At 45.0% G+C, this 27,696-nt stretch overlaps 1 pseudogene across 1 annotated transcript; it reads right to left on the bottom strand.

The window, feature by feature from the left end:
- Positions 1-8,025: 8,025 nt before the first annotated feature.
- LOC147450734 (polyubiquitin 3-like) lies at positions 8,026-27,457 on the bottom strand (annotated as a pseudogene). Its single transcript, XR_015189155.1, has 2 exons — positions 26,445-27,457; positions 8,026-11,345 (listed from the first exon to the last, which is right to left on the bottom strand). The product of XR_015189155.1 is annotated as a polyubiquitin 3-like (transcript).
- Between the last annotated feature and the right edge of the window lie 239 nt (positions 27,458-27,696).

The following is a 27,696-nucleotide window of genomic DNA, read 5'->3' as shown; positions in this document are numbered from 1 at the left end:
TCATCAAAAGAAGGCCGCCAAAGCACAAACCGAGTTAAACAAGATACAAGCTCAAGCTGAGGCTAAGGAGTGACAACAACGTATAAGACAAAAACGAGAGGCTAACCTTGGAGTCACAAATGTATTCCACGTGGAAATCGAAGAGGATGGGTTGGACTCTGACACACCTCTACGATACGCTATCGAGTTAAATAGTGCCTATGGAAAATTGCTATATAACGCCTTATTGGACACGGGTGCTAAACATAATTTGCTATCCTATGGGGTGTGGTGTCAGTTAGGGAAGCCACCTCTATCTGAGAGTATTATCCAAGTCAAGGGTGTCAACAAGAAAAAAACTACGGTTTTTGGAATCTGGCACACTTCTGTCAGTTATGACAATGGAATTGTAGCTCAAGACTTTTTGGTCATGCCTACTAGAACTATGGAGGGTAATATAAACCTAGGCCGCACGTGGATGATAGCCACCAAATGCACTATTGATTGGGGGACTGGGGGTGTCACAACGCAAAAACCAACTCTTAGCCCTACCACTCAAGCCATAGTCCCTGAGATATTGCCTAAGGAAATAAAACCCAAGACATTGCATGTCCAGGAGGTTGAACCATACGTCCCCATAGCCCAACTCTCTAGAGCTTCAACTGATGTAGTTGAAAGAAAGCTTGAGACACACAAGAACCATCCTAATATAACAGAGAAAACATACAAGTGGGTCCCTAAAGCCTCTGTAGTGAGCATGGTTGATGCAAAAAAAGGGAAACCTAGTAAGAACCATCCCACTCACTCCAAGAAATGTAAAGAAACGTTGCGTTGGATTCCTAAACGACTATTGGAATCCCAAGGATACTATGAAGGAAATGATCAAATCTGGGTGCCCAAACGTAAAGTGTACTCTTACCTGTCACTTGGCCCATGTAAACCCAATCCTGTGGCTCCAAAACAAATTGAAAATCGCGGAAAGGAAAAAATCATGGAATGTTACACACCCGATCTAGAGCTAGTTTGGGTACCAAAGAAAGAACGAATTGTTCCACCTAGCTCAGGAACAGGGAAATCAAATGAAGCTTCTTGCTCTTCATGTAGTTCCTATACGCAAATAGAAGCTTCGACACAACCTCCACCTACCACTGTACATATCCATACAAGCACGAAAGAGTTTGCACCTCCCGGGGTAAGTTCACCACCTACAACAACGTTGCAAATAAAATCATGGGAGAGTACCTTACCACCCTTGCAACTAGATGAAACGCATAGGGCGGTCGAAAACTATTGGTTAAAACCTTCACCCATAACAACTTGGAACAATTGGTTTCAAAAGGTGACGACCTCATTCCAAAAGGTATGATCTACCCAAGGAAGGGGGGAGTGTTTGCTAACATCTATCATTCACTCGCTCCCCTCTCAACCTTCCTCCCTGACCTCTCAATTCCAATCTTACGGAATGTATATATATAGCCTTATACTCACAAAAAACAAAAATAGTAAAGAGCAAGAGCGACTAGCAACGAGAGAGCACCCTATCAGATCTTACATATAAGTCCAAATTCACCGTGTCAATTCAAGCAACACACAAAAACAACTCTTATGTTTTAAAGGCCTAACCAAATCGATCTGTCTTGTCAGAAATGGCTACTTCACCAGAGGCATGCACTTCTATTTTTTATGAAAGGTACCCTTTGTCTTTTCCTCAAGTGTTCTACGTATGCTACCCTATACTTTCTTGCGAATGGGATTTGATAGAGAGCCTTGCATGTGAGAGAAATTTTGAGGAGTTAGAATGGCTGATACGTCTATGGCTAACTAGTGATCCCTACCCAGTAGCGAATGTGTCTCCAATGGCACATGCTTATTCTTTTGCACAAGATGAGTATCCACGCATCGCGAGGTTCTTGATTAGCATGCTTGCACAAGAGGATGATGAAGAGGAACTAATAGAGACCGAGGAAGACTATGGCCTCACGGACAAGGATTTTATTTATCTAGATGATGAGGATAGAGGCCTAGCCTTAGGGTGGCCACCCGGTTTATATAATATCCTCTTTCCTTGATTCTAAAAGGGGTGACAGATAGGTAGGTTAGGGGTCTAGATTGTGTTGTAAGTTTGTTTTTTAGGAGTTTTAATTTTTCACACTGACATGCCTCCTAGAGGTATAGTGCTTGTTTTTGGATGTGTTAGGTAGGACTTATATGGATCTCCATCCACATGGCTGAGGACATCTGCTTCAACGAAATGAGCCACTCCATACCTCCAGGTGTACTACTTTCCCTGATTCATGTTGGTGGATATGTGTAATTGCTAATAATGATTATTCATTCTTTGTTTGAGTGCATTAGTTATGATTGTTATCTGCCATTATAGATGTATAAATTTGTCTTTGCTTAAGTTGATTGAACTCCAGTTTAATCTTATGGATGAGCCTGGAGATTAGGAGACCGTGACTTTAGGTTAACTCATTTACTTGACCACTAGGCCTAGCTAATAAAATTATCCGAGTATTTGAGACCTTAGGAATGTTTTCAGCAGAGAAAGGCTTGCTCACTCAAACAAAAAAAAACACTAGTGCGAATACCAAGGAAATGGAAGCAAAAAAAAAAAAACATAAGTGCCACAAATGAAAAATCTTACGCTGGAAGAGAAATTTTGGCTTGAATTGGTACTTCACTCACATGTATTGTCTATGGTACTAGAGCCCTAGAGGTTCCCAGTGTGGGCGCTTTTCCTTGAGAAGCAAAAAACCCCGGACATACAAAATAAGCACACACGTCACATGATTGTGACCCAAAGTAAAAAAGTATTAAAAAAATTAAAATTAAAATTAAAAGACTTCCATTGAGCTTACAGTTACCATTTTAAGCTTTTGTTTGCAGTTGTGAGAGCGAGTTGGCTAATCAAAGCTGAAAAGCATAATTAGGGAATCTTGCATTTAGATAATCTTCTTAGCTTAGCTAGTACTAGAGTAGTTGTTTTAACCTTAGTCATAGCTAGCTAATTGATAGACTCACCCATAAGCTCAAAACTCTTGATTAATTATTTTACTCAAAGTGCAATTTATTTGTCCTTAATGGCAGTCTAACATTTCATAAATCTTGCATTTACTCATTTCCACATGTACTTTACATTCCCCTCATGATTTATGACAATATAATTCCGCTTGCTAAAACAGTGACTTTGCCTTGCAGATTCAAATCTAGATGCTCTACAACATGGACATACCAAGCTTCAACTCAATAGCTTCCGAGGACGGAATCTACATCAGGAAGGGGGGCAATGTTAACCCTCGTGGCTCACGACACCCTATCGCCTACGACGGACACTGTAACCGTATTATTTATTTAAGTAGAGTCAGGCACCGGGCTTGTCGGTCCAATAGGAAAAGGTAGAGTGATCGCCGATGAGAGGCGCACTCTAACACGAACATGCTAGGGTTAGTTGGCTAAGCATGGGCGCCCAAGTGTGAATGGGGTGAGCTCACATAAAAGCCAATTAAACCTAAAATTGAGTCATTCTCTCATTGTGCAATAGAAGCTGCTCTTGCTTCATCTCCACCTTCTCCTTCACCATCTCCTTGTGTGTGTGTGCGTGTGTGTGTGTGTGTGTGTGTGTGTGTGTGTGTGTGTGTGTGTGTGTGTGTGTGTGTGTGTGTGTGTGTGTGTGTGTGTGTGAGAGAGAGAGAGAGAGAGAGAGAGTGTGTGCGATCGAGCGTTGCGGCGGCACGACGGCGGCGAGGCGGTTGAGCGCGGCGTAGCGGCGTCTCCCTCTTCTTCGCGGCGAGGAATCCTCTACGGCAGGAGCATAAGGCGGTGAGTGACACACCATTGCCCTCTTTGAGCTTACTAGTTAAACTAGTTGTGTGCTTGGAGCCATCTGCGGCTCGTACACGGTGTATCGGCAAGTCCCTTGCTTCGACAGTGCGGCAAGGAGCGCACATACCCACCAACTTATAAAGTTGTAAGTGACTTACGGAGTGGCAAATATCATTTTGGCGCACATAGGCTTCCATACTCATTAAAATTCAATGCCGACGAGTTCCTAACTGACCCTCATAGATTCCCGATGTGAGAAACCCATTCGGCCACCGTTTCACACTGGCCATGCAATGTCCACTTTCACCTTTTCAAGGGTTTCGAGGAAAAGAAATAAAAATAAAATAAATAAAAATACCTAGTACATATTTATAGAAGGCGACAAGAAAAATACACCTCTTGGTGACTTACCCCACCCTTGAAATACTGCAAGTGACCTTGCTTGCATGCCAATAATACATGCTGATATCTCCTGATATCACATTTATTCTATGATGGAAATCAAAGATATACATGCTTCCGGAAATGTAGCATCGGACGATTAAACAATCCCACCAACCTGGCTATCACACTTTCATCAAGCATAGAAGTTTTCTGGTGTACTCTTGAGTACAAACTTCTTTAGCCAAATTTTGTATGGAAAGAGCAGATACGATTTGTTAACTACTCCTTTGAGCATCATGAACCATGCTCTCACCTTGCTCCATAGAGCTACACCAAGTCACTGTGGGTTCCCTCTGAAAGGCTTCAAGGTATAGTTGCAATAGCTTAGGTGAATCAACCAATTCAGGCTCTTCCATCCATTTTGCATCCAAAGATGGATAGTTTTTGAACTTCACCAAATCGCGTCTTGCAATCTTTCCTCTAACCTTCCTTTCCTTATGTGCCAATATCTGTTCTGGAATAAGAATTTCATCCAATTCTTCTCATTGGGTTGATCGTTATCAAGCATAACCTTACCTTTCCTTTCCCTTAATCTGGCCTTTTCAAAGCGCAAAAGTACCCAATCACCAAGTGAGAATACAAGTTTACGATGGTGATGAACAGAAACTTTCTTTTGCATAGCCTGAGTCTTCTCGAGAGCTTTATCTTCCCGTATGTTTCATCCATATCTTGCACATATTTGTCTGCCTCAAATATCTCGTCCTTAGTTGTGATGGTGTTCCCAAGTTTCCTTGTGCTCTTAACACATAACATTTGAGCAGTTCTAGGACATAAGAATTTACCACTTTGAAGATGAGAACTTAAAACCGGTGTGTACATAGTAGAGGGAGGTACTAATTCAATTACCTGTTAACTCTACACAGAGCATTGAGAAGAAAAGAGAGAGCATAGATGCGCCCAACAACTAGATAGACGATCCGAACACTTAAATCAAACTCTCACCAAGCTTTCCAAACCTGTCTAGGGCTGAAATCGTAGGTTTCTGACCTGATTTCAGTAGAACAACGGCACCAAAACCCCTGTAGGTCAAAAGTAACATCAAGGACACTTTCCCTTTCATTTTGGAAACTTCCCGGTGAGCTACAGTTTAATTTCTGCGTGTTATAATTCTCTTTTTTGCCATTTTTGGGTGCCCAAAACCCTGTTCACGCATCCCAAGGCTTTCTCGAGCCTCCTCTGGTAATTTCTTGCAGTTTAGGTGTGAAACCCTAAATGTGCAGAAAACACAATAGGCTGTAATTTTCTGTTTTGGATTGTTTTTAGTGGAGCGAACACGCCTACGCATATCTCAGGTGCTGCCGCACGCACTGGGACAATTCCCCTTTTGAATTGAAGGAGTTTTCACGCGAGAAAACTCTTTATTTTTGCAATCCTTTGCGATGGATCTGTACGTACCTGTGGAGGATTAGCAATTAGCTAATCCGGTACTTGTTTAGAAGGCTCTCGCCTTGGCAAACACGCATAAAAACCCTAGAACTGAACATGGTCAACTAAGAAGCCTAACTAGTGAGGCATTACCATATGTGCAAAGGGAAGAGAAATGCACGAGAGCGAATCGTTGCACTACATGAGACAAGGGAGAAGGCAAGCTTTCCTTTAAAACTGTGATCACGTGCACGCACTACTCACACACACATTGTAGCTCACAATGAATAAAATCAACCTCCACTCTTAATTTTGGGCGCCCCCTCTTGAGAAGAGATTTTGGAGTATGTGTGGGTTTGCAAGCTGCTCTCCTACTGCCATGTGTCCAATATGCCCCTTTGGTTTAATTTCCTAGTACCCACCAACTTATAAAGTTGTATGTGACTTGCTGAGTAAACCAAATTTCATTTTGGCGCACACAGGCTTTCATACTCATCAGAATTCAGTGCTAACTGGCCCTTAGAGAAGGCAACCGGAAAAATATACCTCCTGGTGACAACAACCTGCATCGCACCACAAATCTGAAGACGAGGCAACTACTGAAATGGCCAAAGAAAACATCTGCCAAGATACTAACTGCAGTGCGGACTGAAGCACACCATCCAAAGCCGCAAGAAATGGGCAAGGAATCCAAGGACTAGAAGACACCGTGCATGGTACTCCACCGAACGGAGCACCGGAAGTCTACTGAATAAATAACCTGGAAGCCTCCTCTGAAAGAGAAGTATTCTCAAAAATACGCTAGAGGTAACAACTGACTCAACCCCACATCGGAATAGAGCAAACAGTGCAGTGAAATCTCTTGAGCTAAAACCGAGAACTCCCCCCAAGATAGGAGGCCTCCTTTCCGCTCAATCCTGGGAAAAGAGATTGAGTGCAACCAGAAAGGAATTTGAGACTAAAATTCCTTCCTTTGAAACTGAATTACAAAACTTAAATCTCAGAGAACTCCAGACCCAAAGAGAATCACATCATCGGTAAACTCGGACTGCTAAGAATAAGAAGACCTAAAAGGTCGTCACCTGAGGATCATGTTTTCCAAAAAAGCCATCGGGGTCCAACAAGAACCTAGCTACTCAAGCAAACTCCCTGAGATCAAACCAAATGTCTGCCACTCCTTTGCATCTACCAAGATCAAACTTGTAGGTACAATTCAATACATTATGCCAAATTGCAAATAGACTCGGAACAGCACATATACTCCCATTGTTTTAACTTGCTTCCTTAAAATCTCACCAAAACTGTCCTTTGTACTTGTCTTGAAGAGAATAAACCCACAACTGAACTGTGCAATTAAAATCCAATACACAACATGATACCAGTACTCAAGGGAGAGTAAAGGAACCAGCTCGGGGAACAAGCCCATGAGATTCAGAGACACTAAATTTTGGATAGAAACCTACGAAGAACTCTAGTAAACATCAAACCAACTTTGATTTTTGTGGTTGATGCCATTTTGAAGAGCTAGGATTTCTATCATCTCAATCCCTTGCGCTTCCATTTCTGGATTCATCATGATTGTCACTGCCATCATATCCATTATATCTATTGTTGCAATTATCATACACTCTGCAAGTTGTTTGTCCACAGGATGCCTATGGCTACAATCCTTTCTATATGAAATTCCATCCAGTTTTTCTATATCAAATTTCATCCTGTTTGTCATTGTCTTTTTGTTTTTATACTTCTCTCATGACGATCATTTCTACCCTGATTTCCATCATCATGTAGATCATGTCTATATTGCGATCTCCATCGTCATCTCTTCTACGACTTCTGCCCTCATGTCAACTGTCGCATCACTTTTGCTATCATGTCTACCATAACCATTGCTTTTGTGTTGTTCCTCTTCTTTCAACTTAAAGCTCCTTTTGCGGATCTTTGATTCTCCCTCTGTCACTAGGGACAGAAAGCGTGTGTTTCTACTTGTCTCTGCAATCTTGCTTTTAGTCGGAAAATAGCATGAAATGCTGTTGATCATGTACTCAGGAAGCTCAACACCATAACCTTAACCAATACCTCTTGGTCTCTCTTCACAACAGAAATCATAGGGGTGGCAATTTGCGACACATGCACAATCCCTTCCTTTCGATCACGAAAGCCCACAAGATGCACAAAGCAGCTGTTCCATGAAACGTAAAACCCTACGTCGGTAAATATTGAATAGATCAGGTTCATGTGGTTGATACTCTTTTGAAGAGCTAGGGTTTATATCATCTCGATCCCTCCTGTAGTCTAGTGCCCATGGAGCTAATGCCAACATCAACATGAATCCACTCATGCTTCCCCAATGTCGTCGATAGACTGTAGCAACAGGGAATCATTGTTCTATCCATGCATCAAAGTGAGAGAGAAATGAAATGAAATGTTATATTAACATCTTCAAAAGGCCAAAATGACCTATGAGACCAATCTGTCACAAAATAGTGAATCTGATACCATGTCTGGGTACAAAAGAACTAGAACAAAGATACTATTGCTAGAATCCATCCTCATCTGCAATCTGGATGTCGAGAGTATGGTTCGAATCCTCTGTTGTAGTCTCCGTCGATGCTGTGTAGCCCCTGTCCTCAATCGTGGCCGTTTGGATCTCCGTAGCTCCAATGCTCAGTCGATGAGTCAATAGTGGTCGAATGAGTGTGGGCCGAGCTCTGCAGTGATGGCTGCTCTTCTGGCTGTCTCATATCTAGTGAAAAAAAATCTGTAATCTATCTCTGGGACTCTCTCTCTAGCTCTCCCCAGTAAAGTGTCTCTACGTCTGTGTAACTCAAGTAGATATGGCCCAAGACATCTTTGATCCTCATAACTCATGACCCTAAAGAAAGGACCAAAACCCTCTCTGAATAAGCAATGGAAACGGCCCCATATCTCATAGTACACTATGCAATGACATATGTAATGTAACTCTGTCTCTGGCTCTGGCTGGCATAAGCGGCATATCCTACTGTCTACTGGTATCCCTCTGAATCTACCAATCTCAATCTCTAGCTGATGTGAGGATGTGTGTATCTACCAATGGCACACCGCAAACCATGAGACATATGTGTGTCCATGTAGCTGGGTCGAATCATAAACCCATCTCATGTGAGTTGGAGAAGATGCTCTCTATAGAAAGCCATCTTCATGCCCAACTCTGTGGCGGCTCTATCCATGTCCTCCTGGTATCCAACTGGATCAGGTCTTGACGAATGAGCCTAGTAATCTCCACCCGTGTAAGAGACATCGAGGGTGCTTGAAGAGAGTACTGGAAAGGAGGCAGCCTGTCCATGGTGAAGCCATGTGTCTAAAACCATGATGTCATCTGTGCATACCAGCATGAAGTGTCCCCCCTGAAGAGCTAAGTGTCTGGAAGACTCAAGGGCCAGTCTAGCATATCTGTCTCTAGTAGTATCCCACAAGCTGTGCACAAAGGAGACTGATCTGGTAAGCGCCTCAATCTCCATAGGAGGGGCAGATAGCTCTGCTTGAATGGTAGCGTGGGGTACGAAGGCCTTGGCTCTCATCAGTCGAGAGATCATAGATACCAAGGGCCTCTCGATACGTTGCCAACCATTCTAGCCTACAGAAGGTCCCTGTATTTGCACCGTATACAACATAGCTGAGGCTACTAAAGTATCAACGAGCCATAACTTTGTCCGAGGTTCCTGGAACTGAACCTACGAACACATCCTCTCCAGGCCTCCCAAGGCTGCATAAGCTCTAGTCAGTCTAGTCTCTGTTGTTCTTCCCAAAGAAAACCTCGACCCATTGAAGACAACCCCAAGGTATGTGTATGCAGGTGTATACTCTACAATCTCCTGACCATATGTGAAAGTCGGTGCTGATCTCCTGATCCACTGTGGTGTGGTGTTAAACACCATAACCTTGGTTTTACAAAGGTTTACAAACAATCCATTATCCTCTGCAAAACTGTGTAATGCATCCAACTGTGGCTGCATACCCTCTGGTGAGAGAGGAGCTGGAGGAAGGAGACTCTAAGAGTCGAGAGAAACACAAGTGGCATACGTGTTGTGCAAGCTACTTTTCTCTCCATTTCTGTTGTCTCCACAAGCTATTCTCTCCTCATCTCAAAATATTCCAAAATTCTGTTTTTGGCATTGCAAAGCACTGTCAACAACTTCCGACTGAGAATCTCATTGAAAATTTGTGCCCTTGTTAGTGTCTTTCATAATGCCACACGCATTCAATATGTAAGCGTAGCCTTCAAGATCAAAGCATAGCTGATTCCGGAGAGACGCTCTCACTTTGCATCTGCTGAAAACTGCCCCAGAGCTGCCTGGCCCTGCCCCTGCTCCGATATTCTGCACCCTGCCCATGTTCCGCATATTCTGCAATCAGTGCATTCCAAGAGTTGACATTCCATACAAGAAGCTCCTCGAGCACTTTTTTTACTTTCCAAAGTACACCATATTTGGCATACACGTCGACCAAGGCAATGCCAAGCACTTCTTTTTTCAACAGCCCCTGGCTAACATCATCATCCTGAATTTTGTTGCCCATATCAGCGTCTTGCATAGTGTCACATGCCTTCAAGAGGAAAGCATAGGTGATTTCATCTGGAGAGATGCCCTTGCTTCGCATCTGCTCAAAACAGCCCAGGGCTTCTTGGCCCTTCCACATTTAGCATACATGTTGACCAAGGCAGTGCCAAAGAGAGCGTTTGACTACGTTATTATCGTGAGTTCTTTTTCCCATCTCAGCGTCTTCCAAATTGCCACATGCCTTCAAGATGCAACTGTAGGTGATTGCATCTGGAGAGATGCACTCGCTTTGCATCAGCTGAAAATGGCCTGGAGCTTCCTGACCCTGCCCCTGTTCAGCATATCCGCAATCAATGCATTCCAAGACTTAACATTCCGGACAGACAGCTCCTCAAGAACTTTTTGTGCTTTCTGAAGTACACCACATCTGGCATACATGTCGACCAAGGCAGTTCCAAGCACGACGTTTCGTTTCACCTGCCCCTGCATAACAATATCATGTTGCCCATATTGGCGTTCTGCATAGTGCTACTTGCCTTGAAGATGCAAGCATAGGTGATTGCATCTGGAGAAATGCCCTCGCTTCGCATCCGCTGAAAACAGCCCAGAGCTTTCTGGCCCTGCCCCTGTTGAGCATGTCCCGCAATCAGTGCATTCAAAGAGACAGACATTCCGGACAGAGCTCCTCAAGTACTTTTTGTGCTTTTGAAGCATACTACATCTGGCATACAAGTCGATCAAGGCAGTGCCAAGCACGATGTTCTGTTCTAACAGCCCCTCTAACAATATCATCGTTGCCAATATCGGAGTCCTGTGGTGCCACATGCCTTCAAGATGCATGCATAGGTGATTACATCTTGAGAAATGCCCAGGCCCTCACTTCGCATTTGCTGAAAACAGCCCAGAGCTTCCTGGCCCTGCTCTTGTTGGGAATATCCCGCAATCAGTGCATTCCAAGTGGCCACATTCCGGCGAGGAAGCGTGTCAAGCACTTCTCTGAGATTTCTGAAGTAAACCACATTTGGCATGTATGTCAACCAAGGCATTTTCAAGCATGATGTCTTTTTTCAACAGCCCTTGACTGAAAATATCATCGTGAATTCTTTTGCACAGATCAGCGTCTTGCTTAATGCCACATTAAGATGCAAGTGTAGGCGATGAGATGAAAGAGGAAATAAGTTCCTTCCAATTCTGTTGTACAAAAAGAAATCAAAATTCGTATGTTAAAATAATTATTTTACAATAGGAAATATTCTTTTAAGTCTCAATATAAAAGGAGATGATATATGTGTGTGTGTGTGTGTGTGGATGGATGGAGAGAGAGAGAAATGAAATGATATATTAACGTCTACAAAAGGCCAGAATGACCTATGAGACCAACTGATTACAATGATGAGTCTAGTACCAAGTCTGGGTACAAACAAAGAAAACTACAAACAAGGAAATTGATAGGAGTGCTACCGACTCCTATGGGTGGCTGGTAGGCTGATCAATGGTATCATGCCATAAAGGTACAAAGTGGGGATAAATGTCACCATGATACAATATAACAGTAGCATGAAGCCTATCCTGATCGACACTCTGGGTGTCGTGCTAGAATCCTGTGGATCCTCTGCCGCAATCTCCGTCGGTGCTACGTGGCTCCCCTCCTCATCAATCGCGGTCGTCTCGATCTCCCTAACTCTATAGCTCGATCAATGAGAGTACCGCTGGTGTGTGTATGGGTGGGAACTGAGCTCTGTGATGGTGGTGTCTCCTCTGCCTCTGTGGTACTCAGACTGAAGAAATCTGAGATGCGTCTTTCGGACTGTCTCTGTCTTTGCCCACTCAATAGAGCGTCTCTGTGTCTCTGTATCTCAAGTAGGAATAATCCGAGACATCTTTGATCCTGATATCTCATGACTCTATCTAGCGAGTCAAAACGATCTTTGAATAAACAATGAAAGCGTCCCCGTATCTCATAGTAGACTGCGCAGCGACATATGTAGTGAAACTCTGTCTCTGGCTCTGCATGGCATAACTGACATATCCTACTGTCTGCTGGTATGCCTCTGAATCTACCTGTCTCAATCCCAAGCTGGTGTGAAGATGTGCAAATCTGGCCTATAGCACATCGTAACCCATGAGATAGATGTGTGTCCATGTAACTGGGCCATGTGACAAATCCGTCTGTTGTGAGTTGGAGAAGATGCTCTCTATAGAAAACCCTCTTCATACCCAACTCCCGTGCTGGCTCTATCCATGTCCTCTTCTTATCAAGCTCGATAAGATCCTGCCGAATGAGTCTAGTAGTTTCCATCCGTGTAAGAGCCAAAGATGGTGCATCAAGAGAATACTAGAAAGGGGGCAGCCTATCCATGCTGAGACCGTGCCTCTGAAACCATGAGCTCATCTGTGCATACCAACATGATGTATCTCCCTGTAATGCCAGCTGTCTAGATGACTCAAGAGCAAGCTTGGCATACCTGTCCCTGGTGGTGTCCCATAAGCTGTGTACAAATGATACTGATCTGGTGAGAGCCTCAACCTCCATAGGTGGGGCAGCCAGCTCCGCTCGTATGATGTCATGTGGGACTGAGGCCTTGGCTCTAATCAGCCTAGAAATCATACATATCAAGGGTCTCTCCATATTACTCCATCTAGCACTGTCAACAGACGGCCCCCAAACCTGAACCCCGTAGTGCATAACTGAAGCGACCAAAGTGTCGAAAAGCCATAGCTTTGCTCGAGGTTCCTGGAACTGAACCTGCGAACAAATCCTCTCTAAACCTCCTAGGGCTGCATAGGCACGAGTCAATCTAGTGTCTGCTGCCACTTTCAGTGTGAACCTTAGTCCACTAAAGACCACCCCAAGATATGTGTATGCATCAGTGTACTCCATATTGTCCTGCCCATATGTGAAAGTAGGTGCTAATCTCCTAACCCACTGTGGCGTGGTATTAAATACCATGACCTTGGTTTTACCAAGGTTGACAGACAATTCACTATTCTCTGCAAAACTATGCAATGCGTCCAAATGTCTCTGCATACCCTCTGCTGAGTCTGATATCAACACGATATCGTCTGCATATAATAAAAGAGGGATCCATGTCCCAGCAAGCTGAGTACCTCTATCTCCTCCTCTGTCAATATAATCAGAGACCTCATCAACATACATACCAAATAAAGTAGAGGACAGTGGGCATCCCTGTTTCACTCCGATAGTGGAGTGAACTATGTCAGATATCCCCTCTAATGTGTGTATCCCCTCTAATGTGCGTACATGGCCCATCACTGAACTGTACAATGCCATAATCCCCCATATCAGCTCTGTGGGTACCCCCAATTCTATAAGTCGGCGCATCAATCTGGCCCTCGGTACTGTGTCAAAAGCTTTGCGGAAATCCACAAACTGTAGTATATCCGTCTACCATGTGCTCGACCCTCCTCAATGATAGCTCTGAGTGTAGAGACATGATCTAGTGTGGAGAAACCCCTCCTGTAACCAACGTGCCCATATGCCCATAATCTCTGCCCAACTGCTCAGCCTATGCTCAAGGATGGATGCATATAAACGTGCCAATGTGTGTCCTACCATGGTAGTACGGCAATTCCCCGACACTGTGGGGTCTCCTGTCTTAAAGATAGGTACAATAGTAGATAATCTCCAAGACTCAGGGAAGCCCTCACACATGACACGGTTGAATAACCGTGCAAGCATCTCTGCCAACAAATCCCCAACATGTATAATGTGCTCTGCTACCAAACCCTCATGATCCTGTGCCCGTCTGGTCTTCATCCTGTCAATGGCCTCCTTTACCATCTCAGTGGTAAAGAAGGTGCTCGTAGCTGGACATGGCTGTGGTGGATCTGGTAGTGGTGGTTGTCCAAGTACAGTGTATAAAGATGCTGCATACTGCCCCCATATCTCTGTAGAAGTAATCACTGGTGGGGGAGACTGCTCATAGAATAGACGCCAAGCCTCTCCCAAATCTCTACTAAGGAAGATCTGATATAAATCTTGCTCCATCTGGACCAAGAAAGCTCGCTGCTTCTGTAGCACTAGTCGTCGTGTAGCAATACGAGACTGTCTATAGGTGATCACTCCCAATGTAAGCTCGCGCTGTATCTGAGCTCTACTTTGTCGACACTCCTCATCATGCCAGTTGTTCTGAGGCATGTGCCTAGAACGACGTCTCTGACCAGGCTGAGTGTGTGGGTATGCCTCTGTCGTTGCCCCATGTAATGTCACTATCAGCATAGATGTGATCTCCTCCACTGTGTATACTGGCTCTGATGTGCATAAAAGCCTACGTATCTCCTCTGCATAGACTGAGTCAGTCTCTGGTGTAAAAGTATAGCATGGATGTCTACCACCCTGTGAGGCCTGAGATGTACTGTACTGAAAGGAGACTAATAATGTCAAAAGTGCATGATCTACTGCTATCCCTACAGGCCTCGGCCCCGCTGTGAAATCCTGAATGTGAGAGATAAAGCTCGGATGTGTTAGAACATAGTCTACAGTGCTGGACCAATGCTTGTGTGGAAAATAAGTAAAACCTGTAGACAATGGGAAAGTCAGTAAGCCATTCAGAATGGCTAAACTGTGAGTAGTCGTCATCTCCCTCAGGTATCTCCCATACTCTGTATGCTCTCTGTCGTGTGAGCATCTCTCAAGTCCCATCTCATTTGGCTCTAGCTCTCTAAGCATCTCCTCTGAGGTGTCATAGAAGACCGTCTGTGAGCTGCATGTACGGGCATTGAAATCCCCCAAGAGTATGATGTCTCCATCTCTGGAGAACTCCCAGATATCATCATCAAGTACAGAGTAAGGAGACTGTCCTCTGGGTGAAGCATATACTGAAGTGCTGGGAGGAAAATAGCATATGGCGATGTACAAGAAACGTCCAGTCTCTGCCCTCAGCCTCACCCACAAGTATCTGGCCTGATCATCTCTCCGAACTATGTGCAGTAGTGGTTGGAGCTCCTCTCTGAAAAGAACTGCTACACCTCCTGATCCTCTAGTCCCATGCGCAGATCTGGTGCTTGTCTGGCAAGCTGTCTCCCATCTGTATTTTGATATGTGCGGCATCAACTGTCCTGGAGCCTGATGAGTCTCTGAGTAGAAAACAATGTCTCTGTCACTGAAGCTATCCTCAAAGGCCCCCACATCAAGTCTATACGAACCATTACAGTTCCAAACTGCCATCCTGAGAGTGGTCCCATAGGTCTCACACCGTCATGTAGAGCGGTGCTCTGTAATCACTACTCGTCCATTGGTGTAAAAAGATAACTTTCCCTTCTCCCTTGCTGCTATAATCTTTGGCATGACCTCTCTCATATGTGCAAGCTGTGAGAGCATAAGATCATCTCCTAAAAAGATACCTGTTTTCTTGAGGGTTGGCCTCTTCTTTAAAAAGTCTTTCTTTCCTTCCATGGAGGGAAAGCGCAAAATGAGAGCCTGTTCTTTTGAACTCTCCCCATTACCTTCACTCTTCTTGCCCACTCTCCAAGCTTGTGTGCGCGAGGGCTTCTCCACCCCCATCATGGAGATGAGGCTCTTCACCTCTTGGTCCACCTTATCTGAATCTTTTAGGCCGGTCACTCTCGCGTGTAGAGCGTGTACCCTTCTTCGTTGTTCCTCTTCAAGTGTCTTGTTGATGATGTCAAGTGTAGTCAGGATTTCCTTGCCCTTTCCCTTCTTGACAACTTCAATCCATTTTTCAGCCTCATCCATCGTTTTGGAGAGAACCTCCACCCATGAGGTCTTCTTTTCTCCTTCCTCCTTTATTTCTTTGACTTGTGCTCGTACAATATTCAGCTCATCTATCATTGATGGCTGAATTTCTCCATCTTCAAGGCGTCCTCCCTCTTTGGTTTCGTCGAGTTCCTTCCTAAGGGCTGAGATGCTACCTTTTAAAGCTTGAATATTATCCCGGAACTCCTTGCGTTCTAGTTCCCTCGCCTGTTCCTCCCTCTTTTTCCATTCAAGAATTAAATTCTTCTTTCTTCCACTCATCCATGTGGGCTTTTCATTCTTTCAACTCCCTTTCAATGGCTGTCATCCTCTTGCTTGTGATCATGTAGTGCGCCGCCATCTTTCTTGCCTTATTTGTTTCAGTTATTTGATTCACTTTCTAAGAGAGAGGAGAGAGCGACCTATACGCACCGCATTATGCATACATTTGTTTCCACATTCAGCCTACATGGAATATATTTGCTTTCCGTACGTGTCAATGTGCAATTTCTGTGAATTCTGCAGCTTCCAAATTCCTTGTAAAAATCCCTGCAGTTCTGAAAAATGCAGGTTTTTGAAAATTAGAAAGTTCGGAAAATCCGGAAAAGCCGAGACTGTGGGAATTCCTGTGGAAATTCCTCCTGGAATTTTTTGAATTTTGTCGGGTGTATGAAGGGAGAGGGAGAGAGAGAATGGCCTCTCTGTTGTTAAAAGAGGGCACCTACAAGGCGTGTGCAATCTCTCACAAAGTCCAGTGTGGACTCACTTGCTAGCCGGGAAGGATTTGCTAGCGTGCCTTTTGAACGTAAAAAAGGTAAAATCGGTGGCCTTGCTAGAGAGTTGCAGCGCGTGCAATTTTCGGAAGGCTACACGTCATTTGCAGCCTTCGATTTTACCTTTGTTTGCAGCCGGAGAGAGAGAGAGAGAGAGAGAGAGAGAGAGAGAGAGAGAGAGAGAGAGAGATGCCCTCGCACTGCGACCTGCTGTGGGAAGCGACCTGCTATGGCTGCTCACTGATGCTCACTGTCGGGGTGGTTATGGGAGGAGCTTACGAGAGAGAGAGAGAGAGAGAGAGAGAGAGAGAGAGAGAGAGAGAGAGAGAGAGAGAGAGAGAGAGATGAAATGAAATGAAATGTTATATTAACGTCTTCAAAAGGCCAAAATGACCTATGAGACCAGAGCGTTACAATGTGATGGATCTGATACAAAGGCAGAGTAGCAAAAATGAAATGACAAAAGGATGAGATATAAATACTATGAAATCCTAAGCTGGTAGGTGTAAAATAAGCAGCTAGTCGCGATAGCTAAACCACGAGTCACAAGAGATCCAACATTAGTCGTTTACGGATCTCATCAATCTCCTCCATGGTCAGCAGTCTGACCAGGCGTCGTGCATGTCGGGCCAAACTGTTTCGGATCCTCTGATGTAGCCTACAACAATGCTGTGTAGTCTTCCGCATTCGTGGGCGTCTGGATCTCCCCAATTCAGTTGCTCGGTCAATCAGTGTGCCTCTGATGTGTGAGAACAAGATCTAGTGTGGTAGTAGCTCCTCCAGGTGTCCAGTGTCTGCTCTAAAGAAGTCTGTGATGTGTCTCTGGGACTGGCTGGCCTCTCCTCTTAGCAGGATCTCTCTGTGTCTATGCAGCTCGTCGAGCAGAAACAAACCCAGGCATCTCTGATCCTCGTACCTCATGACTTTGGAGAGTGGTCCAAAGCCCTCTCTGAACAAGCAGTGGAAGCGGCATCGTATCTCGTAGTATACGGGGCAGTGGCATGTGTAGTGTAACTCTGTCTCAGGCTCCATGTCACACAAGGGGCATGTCCTGGACTCTCCTGGTACTCCATTGTATCTCCCAGTCTCGATCTGCAGCAGCTGGTGTGAAGATCTGCGTATCTGGCCAATAGCGCACAGTACCCCATGAGACAAGTGGGTGTCCATGTATCTGGGCCTTGTCACAAAACCGTCCGTTGTAAGGTGGAGAAGATGTTCTTTGTAGAAAGCCATCTTCGTGCCTAGCTCCTGTGTTGACTGTATCCATGTCCTCCCGGTGTCTAGCTGAATCAGGTCTTGGCGGATGAGCCTAGTGATTTCGGGTTGTGTAAGAGTCATGGAGGGTGCGTCCAGTGAGTATTGGAAGGGGGGCAATGTGTCTATACTGAACCCATGCACCTGGAACCATTATGTCATCTCCCCATGCCAACATGCCCTATCTTCATGCATGGCTAACTGTCGAGAGAACTCAAGTGCAAGGCGGGCGTATCCGTCTCTGGGAAGTGCCCACATGCGGTGTATGAAGGAGACAGATCTAGTGAGCGCCTCAACTACTAGTGGGGGGACAGCTAGTTGTGCTCGGATAATCGCACGTGGTACTAAGGCCTTGGCTCTAGTGAGCCGCAAGATCATAGAGACTAGGGGCTTCTCCATGTCCCCCCATCCATCAGTGCGACCCATCCTCCCGTGACAATCCAATGAAGGCTCCTATATCTCAGCTCCATAGAGCAATACAGAGGCCACTAGCGTGTCAAAGAGCCAGAGCTCCGTTCGAGGCTCCTGAAACTGAACGTGTGAACACATCCTCTCCAGTCTACCCAATGCCGAATGGGCTCTGGTCAATCTAGTCTCTGCTGCTCTCCTTAATGAGAATGTTGGTCCACTAAAAACCACTCTGAGGTAAGTGTAAGCATCTGTATACTCCACTTTCTCCTGGCTGTATGTAAATGCGGGCGCTAACCTCCTGATCCAGTGTGGGGTGGTGTTAAATATGATGACCTTGGTTTTTCCAAGGTTGACAGACAAACCACTTTCCGGGCAAACCTATGCAAAGCATCCAAGTGACGTTGCATCCGTTCCGGAGATTCGGAGATCAACACAATATCATCAGCAAATAACAATAGCGGGATCCATGTCCCCACCAGCGGTGCACCTCTATCCCCATCTCTCTCAATGTAGTCAGAAACCTCATCCACATACATACCAAATAGAGTAGGAGAGAGCGGGAAGCCCTGCTTCACCCCAATAGTAGAGTGAACCGTTGTAGAAAGACCCTCTGAAGTGCGTACATACCCTTCTACTGATATGTACAATTCCATGATCCCCCAAATTAGCTATGTGGTTACTCCCATCTCCAATAATCTGGGCATTAGTCTAGCTTTGGGTACTGTGTCAAATGCTTTCGGGAAATCCACAAAGCTACAATAGATCCATCTCCCACGAGATCTGCCCTCCTCGATGATGGCCCTGAGTGTCAAGATAAGGTCAAGAGTAGAAAAACCTCTTTCGAATCCTGCCTGCCCTTCTACACGCAGTCCCTCTCTCTGCCCATCTACTCAGCTGCTGCTCAAGAATGGATGCGTACAACCGTTCCAATGTGTGTCCAATCATGATAGTGGGATAGTTCCCAAGCTCCATAGGGTCTCCTGATTAGAAAATAGGTACAATTGTAGATAGGCTCCAGGTATCAGGAAAGCCCTCGCACATCGCACGATTAAACATGACTGCTAGAAGCTTTGCTAGTAGATCTTTGGCATGCATGAAACTCTCAACCACCAAGCCATCGTGATCATATGCTCTCCCAGTCCTCATCCTGTCACAATAGCCTTCTTCACCATCTCAGCGGTGAAAAAAGCACATGTGTGGGCATGGGTCTGGGGGGCCGGGAAGGGGTGGTTGTCCAAAAACTGTGTACAAAGCTGATGGGTATTGACCCCAAGTCTCTGTAGAGGTAATGGTAGGGGGGGGATAGCTTATTAAAGAGCCGCCATGCTGCCTCACGTGAGTCCCGACTCAAGAATAGCTAGTAGAGATCTTGCTCTAGTTGGGCCAAAAATGCCCTCTTTTTCCGTTGTACCAGGTGTCGGAAGTCAATCTCTGACTGTCTTTGAGTGATGTCCCCCAAAAACACTTCCCTCTGAAGTCTAGCTCTGGTTTGGCGACATTCCTCATCATACCAACTGTTCTGAGGCATGCTCCCAGAACGGCGTCTATGCTCGGGCTAGGTGTGTGTATATGCCTCTGCTGCTGCATCATGTAATGTCTGTGTCAGTATAGTCGTAAGCTCCTCAAGAGGTCGCCCTAGCTCCTCAGTGCTTAGGCATATGTAGATCCCCTCTATGTATACCGAATCCGTCTCTTGCGTGAAGGTATAGCGAGTAGGAGCTACCACCCATGGAATATGTGCTACACTAAACTAGAAAGAGATGGTCGATGATACAATAGCATGATCCACTGCGGGCTGGCTCCATGTCTGTGTGGAAAGCATGTAAAGCCTCCAGCATCGGGAAATCTTTGTAGGCCATTCAAGATGGCCAATCCATGTGCAATCCCCATGTCTATCAGGTGCCATCCATACTCAGTATGTTCCCCATCTTGTGATAGTCTGGATAGGCCAATCTCTGCAACATCCAACTCTCTAAGCATTTCCTCTGAAGTATCATAGAATACTGTCTGAAGTCCTAGCATTGAAGTCCCCTAGAATGATAATGTCGCCATCTCTGGAGAATTCCCATATGTCATCATCCAAAATAGAGAAGGGGGATTGTCCTCTGGGTGGTGCATATATGGACGTACTCGGGGGAAAGTAGCAAATAGCAATATAGAGATATCTGCCAGTCTCCCAATCTCACCCACATGTACCTAGCTTGCTCATCCCTGAGAGCATTGCAAACAAAGTTTTCCAATGCTCGGTGTAATGGCAACATCCCATCCGGGTGCGAGTCGAACTACCTCCGCTTGTGGCGTCAGTCTGTCGGGCGTAATTCCAAATCGAGCCGCCAATTCCAAGTGAAAAGAAGTTGGACTTGGCTCCTTCAAAAGAGCTTCCTAATCCTTCACTTTGCCCCAAAAGCGGCAAAGTTTGTACTTTCATTCATTAGATTCGGTGCAGGTCCCACGCCATGTGGTACCAGTTCTGCTTTTCTATCTACCTTTTCTGCCACATTCCTCAGTTGCTCTCGAACTCTTAGGCATGTTGTCGTCTTTATCATTCTGTTCTTTCTGTGCCTTTTTAGGGCACTTCGCGGAGATATGTCCATGTTCCCTGCATCCAAAGCACTTCCCCTCTTTGATGAAGCGAGCTCTCTCCTCAGGAGTAAGCTTGGGTCGTGCATCCTTTTTCTATGGGTTGCTCTTTTTCTTTCTACTTTCATTCCCAGAAGTCTGTTCGGCTCATTGTGTCATGGTCTTATCTGTGGGGTAGGTCAAACTGCCAGAGTGAATGGCAAAGCCCCGCTTCGCATGACTCATCAACTCCTAAATAGAAGCTGACTTCTATTCCAAGCAGTGATCTCGGATCTCCGTAGCTAGACCCAAGTTAAACCGCTCAATCTGTTCTGTGAACGAGATCTTCTTGAATGAAGAGGTGGGTAGAAAAGAGCTCCAGAATCTTTCAGAGTAAGCATTGATTGTATCGTTCTTGGTCATCCGAAGATGGTTCCAAGCAGCTCGTATATCTCATTCATATTCTTGCGTCAACCAAGAAGAAATAAAAAGATTCTTAAATTTCAGCCATTTAACTGGCGCAGTCTTGTTTAAAAGAAGCATGGACCACCAAGTACGAGCATTCCTCTTAAACTAAGAGACAGCTCTCCGAATCTTGGAGTGCTCTGAAAAGCGTCCTCCCGCGAAAGTGATGTCAAACTGCTGTATAAAAGACAAAGCCTTCGAAGCATCTGAGTATCCTGAAAAAGTATCAAACTTGATCGAGTGGCCACCTTCCTTAAACTCTCGGACTTTCTTGTTTTTATCTTCGAGAAATTCATATTGGTTGGCTTTGTAAAAATTCTTCTTGTTTGCATAAAAGTTTTCGTCATCGGAATCTGAGCTGTCTATAGACGAGTCCTCAGTAGAACTGTCAGTCTCTGGGCGAGATGTAGCCTTCTTTCCCTTTTTCTTGCCCTTTCCGAAGCTTTGTTTCTTGCTTCGCTTTTTTCTTTTTCTGTCTTCTTCACTTGAGTCTGAAGAGCTAGAATAACTGTCAGAAGAAGAAGAAGAAGAAGAAGTGGGTAAGCCTTCAAACTTGACACGCTTATTCTGTTTCTTTGCCTTGTCAAATGTCGACCGACGACCCAAATATCCCGGGAAGTCAGTGCCTTTCTTCTGCTTTTTGCCGTGCTTTTTTGTCTTTCTTTTGCACATCGAAAAGCTGAGCAATCTGTGCATCAACCACGTTCTCCAGTTCCTTCTCCGTATATTTCTTGGAAGCAGAAGGTTTCTTGAGAGCGGGTTTCGGGAGTGGTTTTGTGGTTCTTTGCCACTCCATCTGTACCTCTTCCAAAGAGGTCCGGTTCATATATTTTTCCATCTTCGGGTCCTTGGCAAAATTGAGCATCATCTTTGTTCCATCATCAATCAATTTTCGACGCTCCATCTCTTGCTTCTCTGTTGGAGTAGGCCTAGGCGGGCCATACTCCGTGCCGGAATCTTCGTTGTGATCCCTGCCCGCATCTCTAGATGCAGAGGGAGTCGACTGATCATTGCCTAAAGCCATAGGTGCCGCAAAAAAAAAATTCGGGGATCGGATTTCCCGTAGAAGAGAAATCGGTCGTGCTCTGATACCACTGTAACAGACTTGGACACTCCAAGTCAAGAATCAACCGCGACAACACCAAATAACCACTTCAAAACAAGTCACAGATCACAATAGATGTACACTGGCCCGGCGGAGTTCCGTGCCTAGAGATATTGGCCCCAAAGACTGGCGTCCCTTTCGGTATTTCTTTTTATATTAATCAGTTCAAAGTACAAGAGAGTGGGTTGGGATTTACTCTCAGACTCTACGTCCAGATGCTCTGAGAAGTGAGACCCTCACCACTTATTTAAAGGTTACAAGTGAAATCACCAATTTATGCACATCCAATTCTTTTAAAAAATCGGCATTACGACAACATACGAACGCACAAATCAAAAGCCCATAGTCAATGATTTGACAACAACTTTGCATACCGCACACATCTCAATTCCAATGACACCAGACAATTGCCGATTTATTTCATAGACTACCTGTGCAATTGATAACAAGCATACCACATTCATCTTGTGCCGACAAACATAGGTATAAATGCCAAGCAATAATCTTTCCACACAATAGAATGCCAACAATTAGAACCACATGCATTTGCCTATCGTAAAAGTACACTATATACATACCGTGTAAAGGGTGGTTGTTGTTGCGTCATTCTTGCTCCACACCATCTCCAACATCTTCCTCTCCTCATGTATGGCCTCCATAAGGTGTACATAATTTGCACCTACCATCAATTGTTACGTCTCAATTGTTGCTACACACCATCTCCAACATCTTCCTCTCCTCATGTATGGCCTCCATAAGGTGTACATAATTTGCACCTACAATAAATTGTTACATCTCCACCACACCTGCTACCATGGGTTCCCCTCTCTAGGCCTCTAAGGAATAGTTAAAGATGGCAACAAGAAAAAACACAAGATTAAGCACTAAAAAACCTCACTTACCAAAAAAAAAGTGGCCACACAATCTCATGGTTTGTGATCTTCAAATCGTCAAGAATATCCAAATTCAAAATGTATCTTTGCTACCACACCTACCTCGCCACAAAAATCAACCACTCCACAGAGATCCTCACCTTGAATGATGGCAACAAAGGTGCCACTATCCTATGTGAGGGTTGATGTTGTCTCGATGAGCCTTGTGGGAAAGCCGGTCCATACCAATCGAGCTTCGTTCAAAGCCATCTCAATATCCATGTCTCCAAGCCAATTCAATGAACGAATTGATACCAAATCTGCAACAAACTCCTAACAAAATGACAAGGAGCAAGGATTGTTTGAGCCTCAATGATTGGAAGGTGTTTCTGAGAGTGTTAAACTCACTGAGTATGGCTTTCCGGGTATACTCCTAGGAAGCATTTAAGGAGCATAGGCATTAGCTATTTATTGGGCATGTCACCACGAAGGAGAGACTAACCATAGAGGGCATTGTTGTTTGTAGAAGTGTGTGGGCTGATAAAGGAAGCATTAGCATGACGAATCACGTGGAGACCATGTTTTGTTTTGAATTTATGCAAAAGCTCCCTTGGAAAATTTATGCCAAATTTTATTCTAGGGAAAAGTGGAGCACTTAAATCAATCATGAGAGCTGTTGTATGTTGACTACTACTGCCTCAAAACCACTAAAGTTTTGAGCATCGCTTACAAGGGAATTTGAAAGACACTTTTTTCTTTGAGGAGTGTTTGAAAATAGTCCAATGCTCTAGACCAAGAGGTGGTTGGTTGTTTCAGTGAAAAGGCCGTCCTTTTTGGGACTTTTACCCTTTCGCCTACACCGTTTTGTGTGACCGATTGGCTACGGCGGTGACATTTTTTTCTCAACATGCCATGTGTGGTGTTTAGAGCAGAGTCGTACCTTGAGTGGGGGGAAAGCACATTCCATTCTCAGAGAACAAGGCAAAATTCTTCGATGCAAAAAGTAATCGTACTAGCACTCCGTGAAAGGTAGGTATTAAGCTATATTTCTGCAAGCTCTTTCGTAAGCTGCAGCTTTCATATCAAAAGCGGTCACCGTTTTCCTTTCCTAATGGACCGCTGCCAAAGCCTACCACAAACTCAACGCAAAGGCACGACCGGGTTTGCAGCCTTGCCCCTACTCCTCCCACAAGCCCTGGTATGACCCAACTCTTAGCATGAATGTCCGGGCCCAGCAGCCCTCGCATTCATTTTTATCCTACCTAACGACTACCCATATGAGATTGCAAGGGACAGGAGCATGAGGGTGCCTAGTGACTTCTCTTCTTTATCTCTCTACGGTTTTCCAAAGAAAGAAGCTTTAAGGCCAGCATTTCTCTATCCAGCGTTAAGAGTGGGTGAGCCCAGCTGTTGCATAAAATGGCTAGATCGGAGGTTCCTAAGAGCAGAGTCGCCCCGTGGGTTAATGGTGGAAATGGGGGGAGAGGCCAGTCCATTCTGAGTAAAGGAGAAGGAACATGCCAGAATTGTCGAATGCAAAAGATAACCCTGGTAGCACTTCGTAAAAGGTAGGTAATAACCTATATTTTGGCAAGCCTTTCATCTCCTGTTTCGAAAGCTGTAGCCTTCAGTCATCCACTCCTGCAAAATCGCTCCCACAAACTCAAGACAGCGGTGCGACCTGGTCTGCAGCCTTGCCCCCGTTCCCCCCACAAGCACGGGCACGACCCAGCTGTAAAGAGTGCCTACCCATAGGCCAGAAAGAGCAGCCTTCTAAATTTAATGGCCCTTCAAAAATTAATTGGTGTGCCCATATCATGGCTAAATTAAGACATTTTCAACATCAATGTTCTATATGTAAGTTTTTGATTACCTGCAGAATACTGTGCATCGCTGCAGACGCGTATCCAGCTTAAGATTATTCAAAGAGGAGACCACCCAATGGTAGGATCGTCACAAATCCATACAAATATAAGAGCTAAGTTTAGATAGGAGCACTCCACCCAAATGGTCTCAGGAATCATGCACTCCAAAGCTCAGGTTTCGAAGAGATTCATCTCAGAAGACGCTGAGAACAAGCTTCAACACAGAAACACAGAATGACAATCCACAGTAAAGTAGGGACTGGATGAGGTTGTGCACACCGTCTTCCTGACAATGGTTGAGTTTTCCAATAGAAAACGAGACTTCTTCGACCCCACTGCTGGAGGCATTTTCGACACACAGACTCCACTTCAGAATGGAATCCTCTACAACAAACTGCAACAAGTCTTTCAAAGATCATGATGCTGGGGGAAAGTTGCCCTACCTGGCCTGTTGTCAAAATGCAGGGTTTGGACCGGAGGATGGTCATGATGAAGGCAGGCAGGCAGGCAGGCAGACAGTGGCACATGGGGGTAAAGGTGCCAGTATGGACAGGACACAGAACATGGACGAGTAAGACAAGACCGCTGGGACTGATTAAGGGACCTCAAAATTAAGCTGTCATCCAAAGAATGGAACTTTTTTACCAATGTGACCTTATCCCTAGAAGAAGACGTTGGCAGACATTGACGTCAAGGAGGATATTCAGAGTCAGACAAGGATCAAAGAACTAGACAAGCAAACTATATTGAGAGTTCGCAGTCGAGAGTTAAAACAGAGTCAAGCATGAAACTCTGCAGAAATCAAGAGTTTACTTAAGAGCACGGGGAGCAGTAGCTAACCATAGAAAGAATTACCCACCTGAACCACACACAGCTATATGACATTTCATTCAGCTGAGAAGAAACTGTTTTATCACCTCATGGCACAGTCAGATTTAAATAATGCTAAGCCGGTCAAATAGATTTAAAGTATAGCTTCTGACAAATATTTGAGAATTTTCTTGACTATCACCAAATTCAAGAATAGAAATGAAATTAATCTTGGGGCTATGCAACCACATTCAACCATTGGACAGACTGAAAATCCTTGCATTGCAACACAAAACCCTTTTTATTGACAAATCAACATTTCCTGTACAAAACATCCAGCATCAATTTTCATCGCTTCCAAGACAACCAAACACTAAGAAACACGAGAATTCACACCAGTAGGTGCCCAAAAAAAAAAAAGAAGACCACATCCAGAGACACAGGCTCTACCACACATTACATCAATTCCCCCCTCTGAGCCGAAGCACAAGGTGAAGAGTGGATTCCTTCTGAATGTTGTAATCAGCCAGGGTGCGCCCATCCTCCAGCTGTTTTCCCGCAAAGATTAAGCGCTGCTGATCAGGGGGAATACCTTGCTTATCCTGAATCTTCGTCTTCACATTATCTATAGTATCAGAGCTCTCAACCTCCAGGGTAATGGTCTTGCCAGTAAGTGTCTTCACAAATATCTGCATCCCACCTCTCAACCGAAGCACAAGGTGGAGGGTAGACTCTTTCTGTATGTTATAGTCAGCAAGAGTCCTCCCATCCTCAAGCTGCTTTCCGCAAAAATAAGGCGCTGCTGGTCAGGAGGGATGCCCTCCTTGTCCTGAATTTTAGTCTTCATATTGTCAACAGTGTCAGAGCTCTCAACCTCCAAAGTAATGGTCTTACCAGTAAGGGTCTTCACAAAGATCTGCATGCCACCGCGGAGACGCAACACAAGGTGAAGCGTGGACTCCTTCTGTATGTTGCAATCAGCAAGAGTGCGGCCATCCTCAAGCTGCTTTCCAGCAAGGATGAGGCGCTGCTGGTCGGGAGGGATCCCCTCTTTGTCCTGGATCTTCGTCTTGACATTGTCAATAGTATCTGAGCTTTCTACTTCGAGAGTAATGGTCTTACCAGTGAGCGTTTTCACAAATATCTGCATGCCACCACGAAGGCGAAGGACAAGGTGGAGGGTAGACTCCTTCTGGATGTTGTAGTCGGCAAGGGTGCGGCCATCTTCAAGCTGCTTGCCGCTGCTGGTCAGGGGGAATACCCTCCTTATCTTGGATCTTGGTCTTAACATTGTCCATGGTGTCTGAACTTTCGACCTCCAAAGTGATGGTTTTGCCAGTGAGGGTCTTCACAAAGATCTGCATGGCTGCAAGGTCAGGTTCGAGCGACGGGGAGGACGGATCAAGGTCTAGAGCACACCACAGAAGAAAGAAACGAGAATGCGATGAATTATCCCAGGGGAAAGAGGTGGCTTTATATATAGAGGCTGTATTGTCTAATGGCGGGTTGACTCATATTTATTACTTGTAGTTGCAGACCATGAGGTTAATATTAAAGTTCAATATATTTAAAAAGCGTCACTGTCGTGGCCCTTTTTAAATGCTTCCACTCGTCGTCCTGGTCCAGCAATAGTCGATGGCACCACCATACGCGCGTCAACCGTGACAAACAACCAGCCGTCGACATTTTGCACGCCTGTGTGCGCGCGCGCG

Source organism: Adiantum capillus-veneris, chromosome 9 (genome assembly GCF_014529385.1).
Source record: "Adiantum capillus-veneris isolate H3 chromosome 9, ASM1452938v2, whole genome shotgun sequence".
NCBI classification, from domain to species: domain Eukaryota; kingdom Viridiplantae; phylum Streptophyta; class Polypodiopsida; order Polypodiales; family Pteridaceae; genus Adiantum; species Adiantum capillus-veneris.
This window is presented reverse-complemented; position numbering and strand designations above follow the sequence as displayed.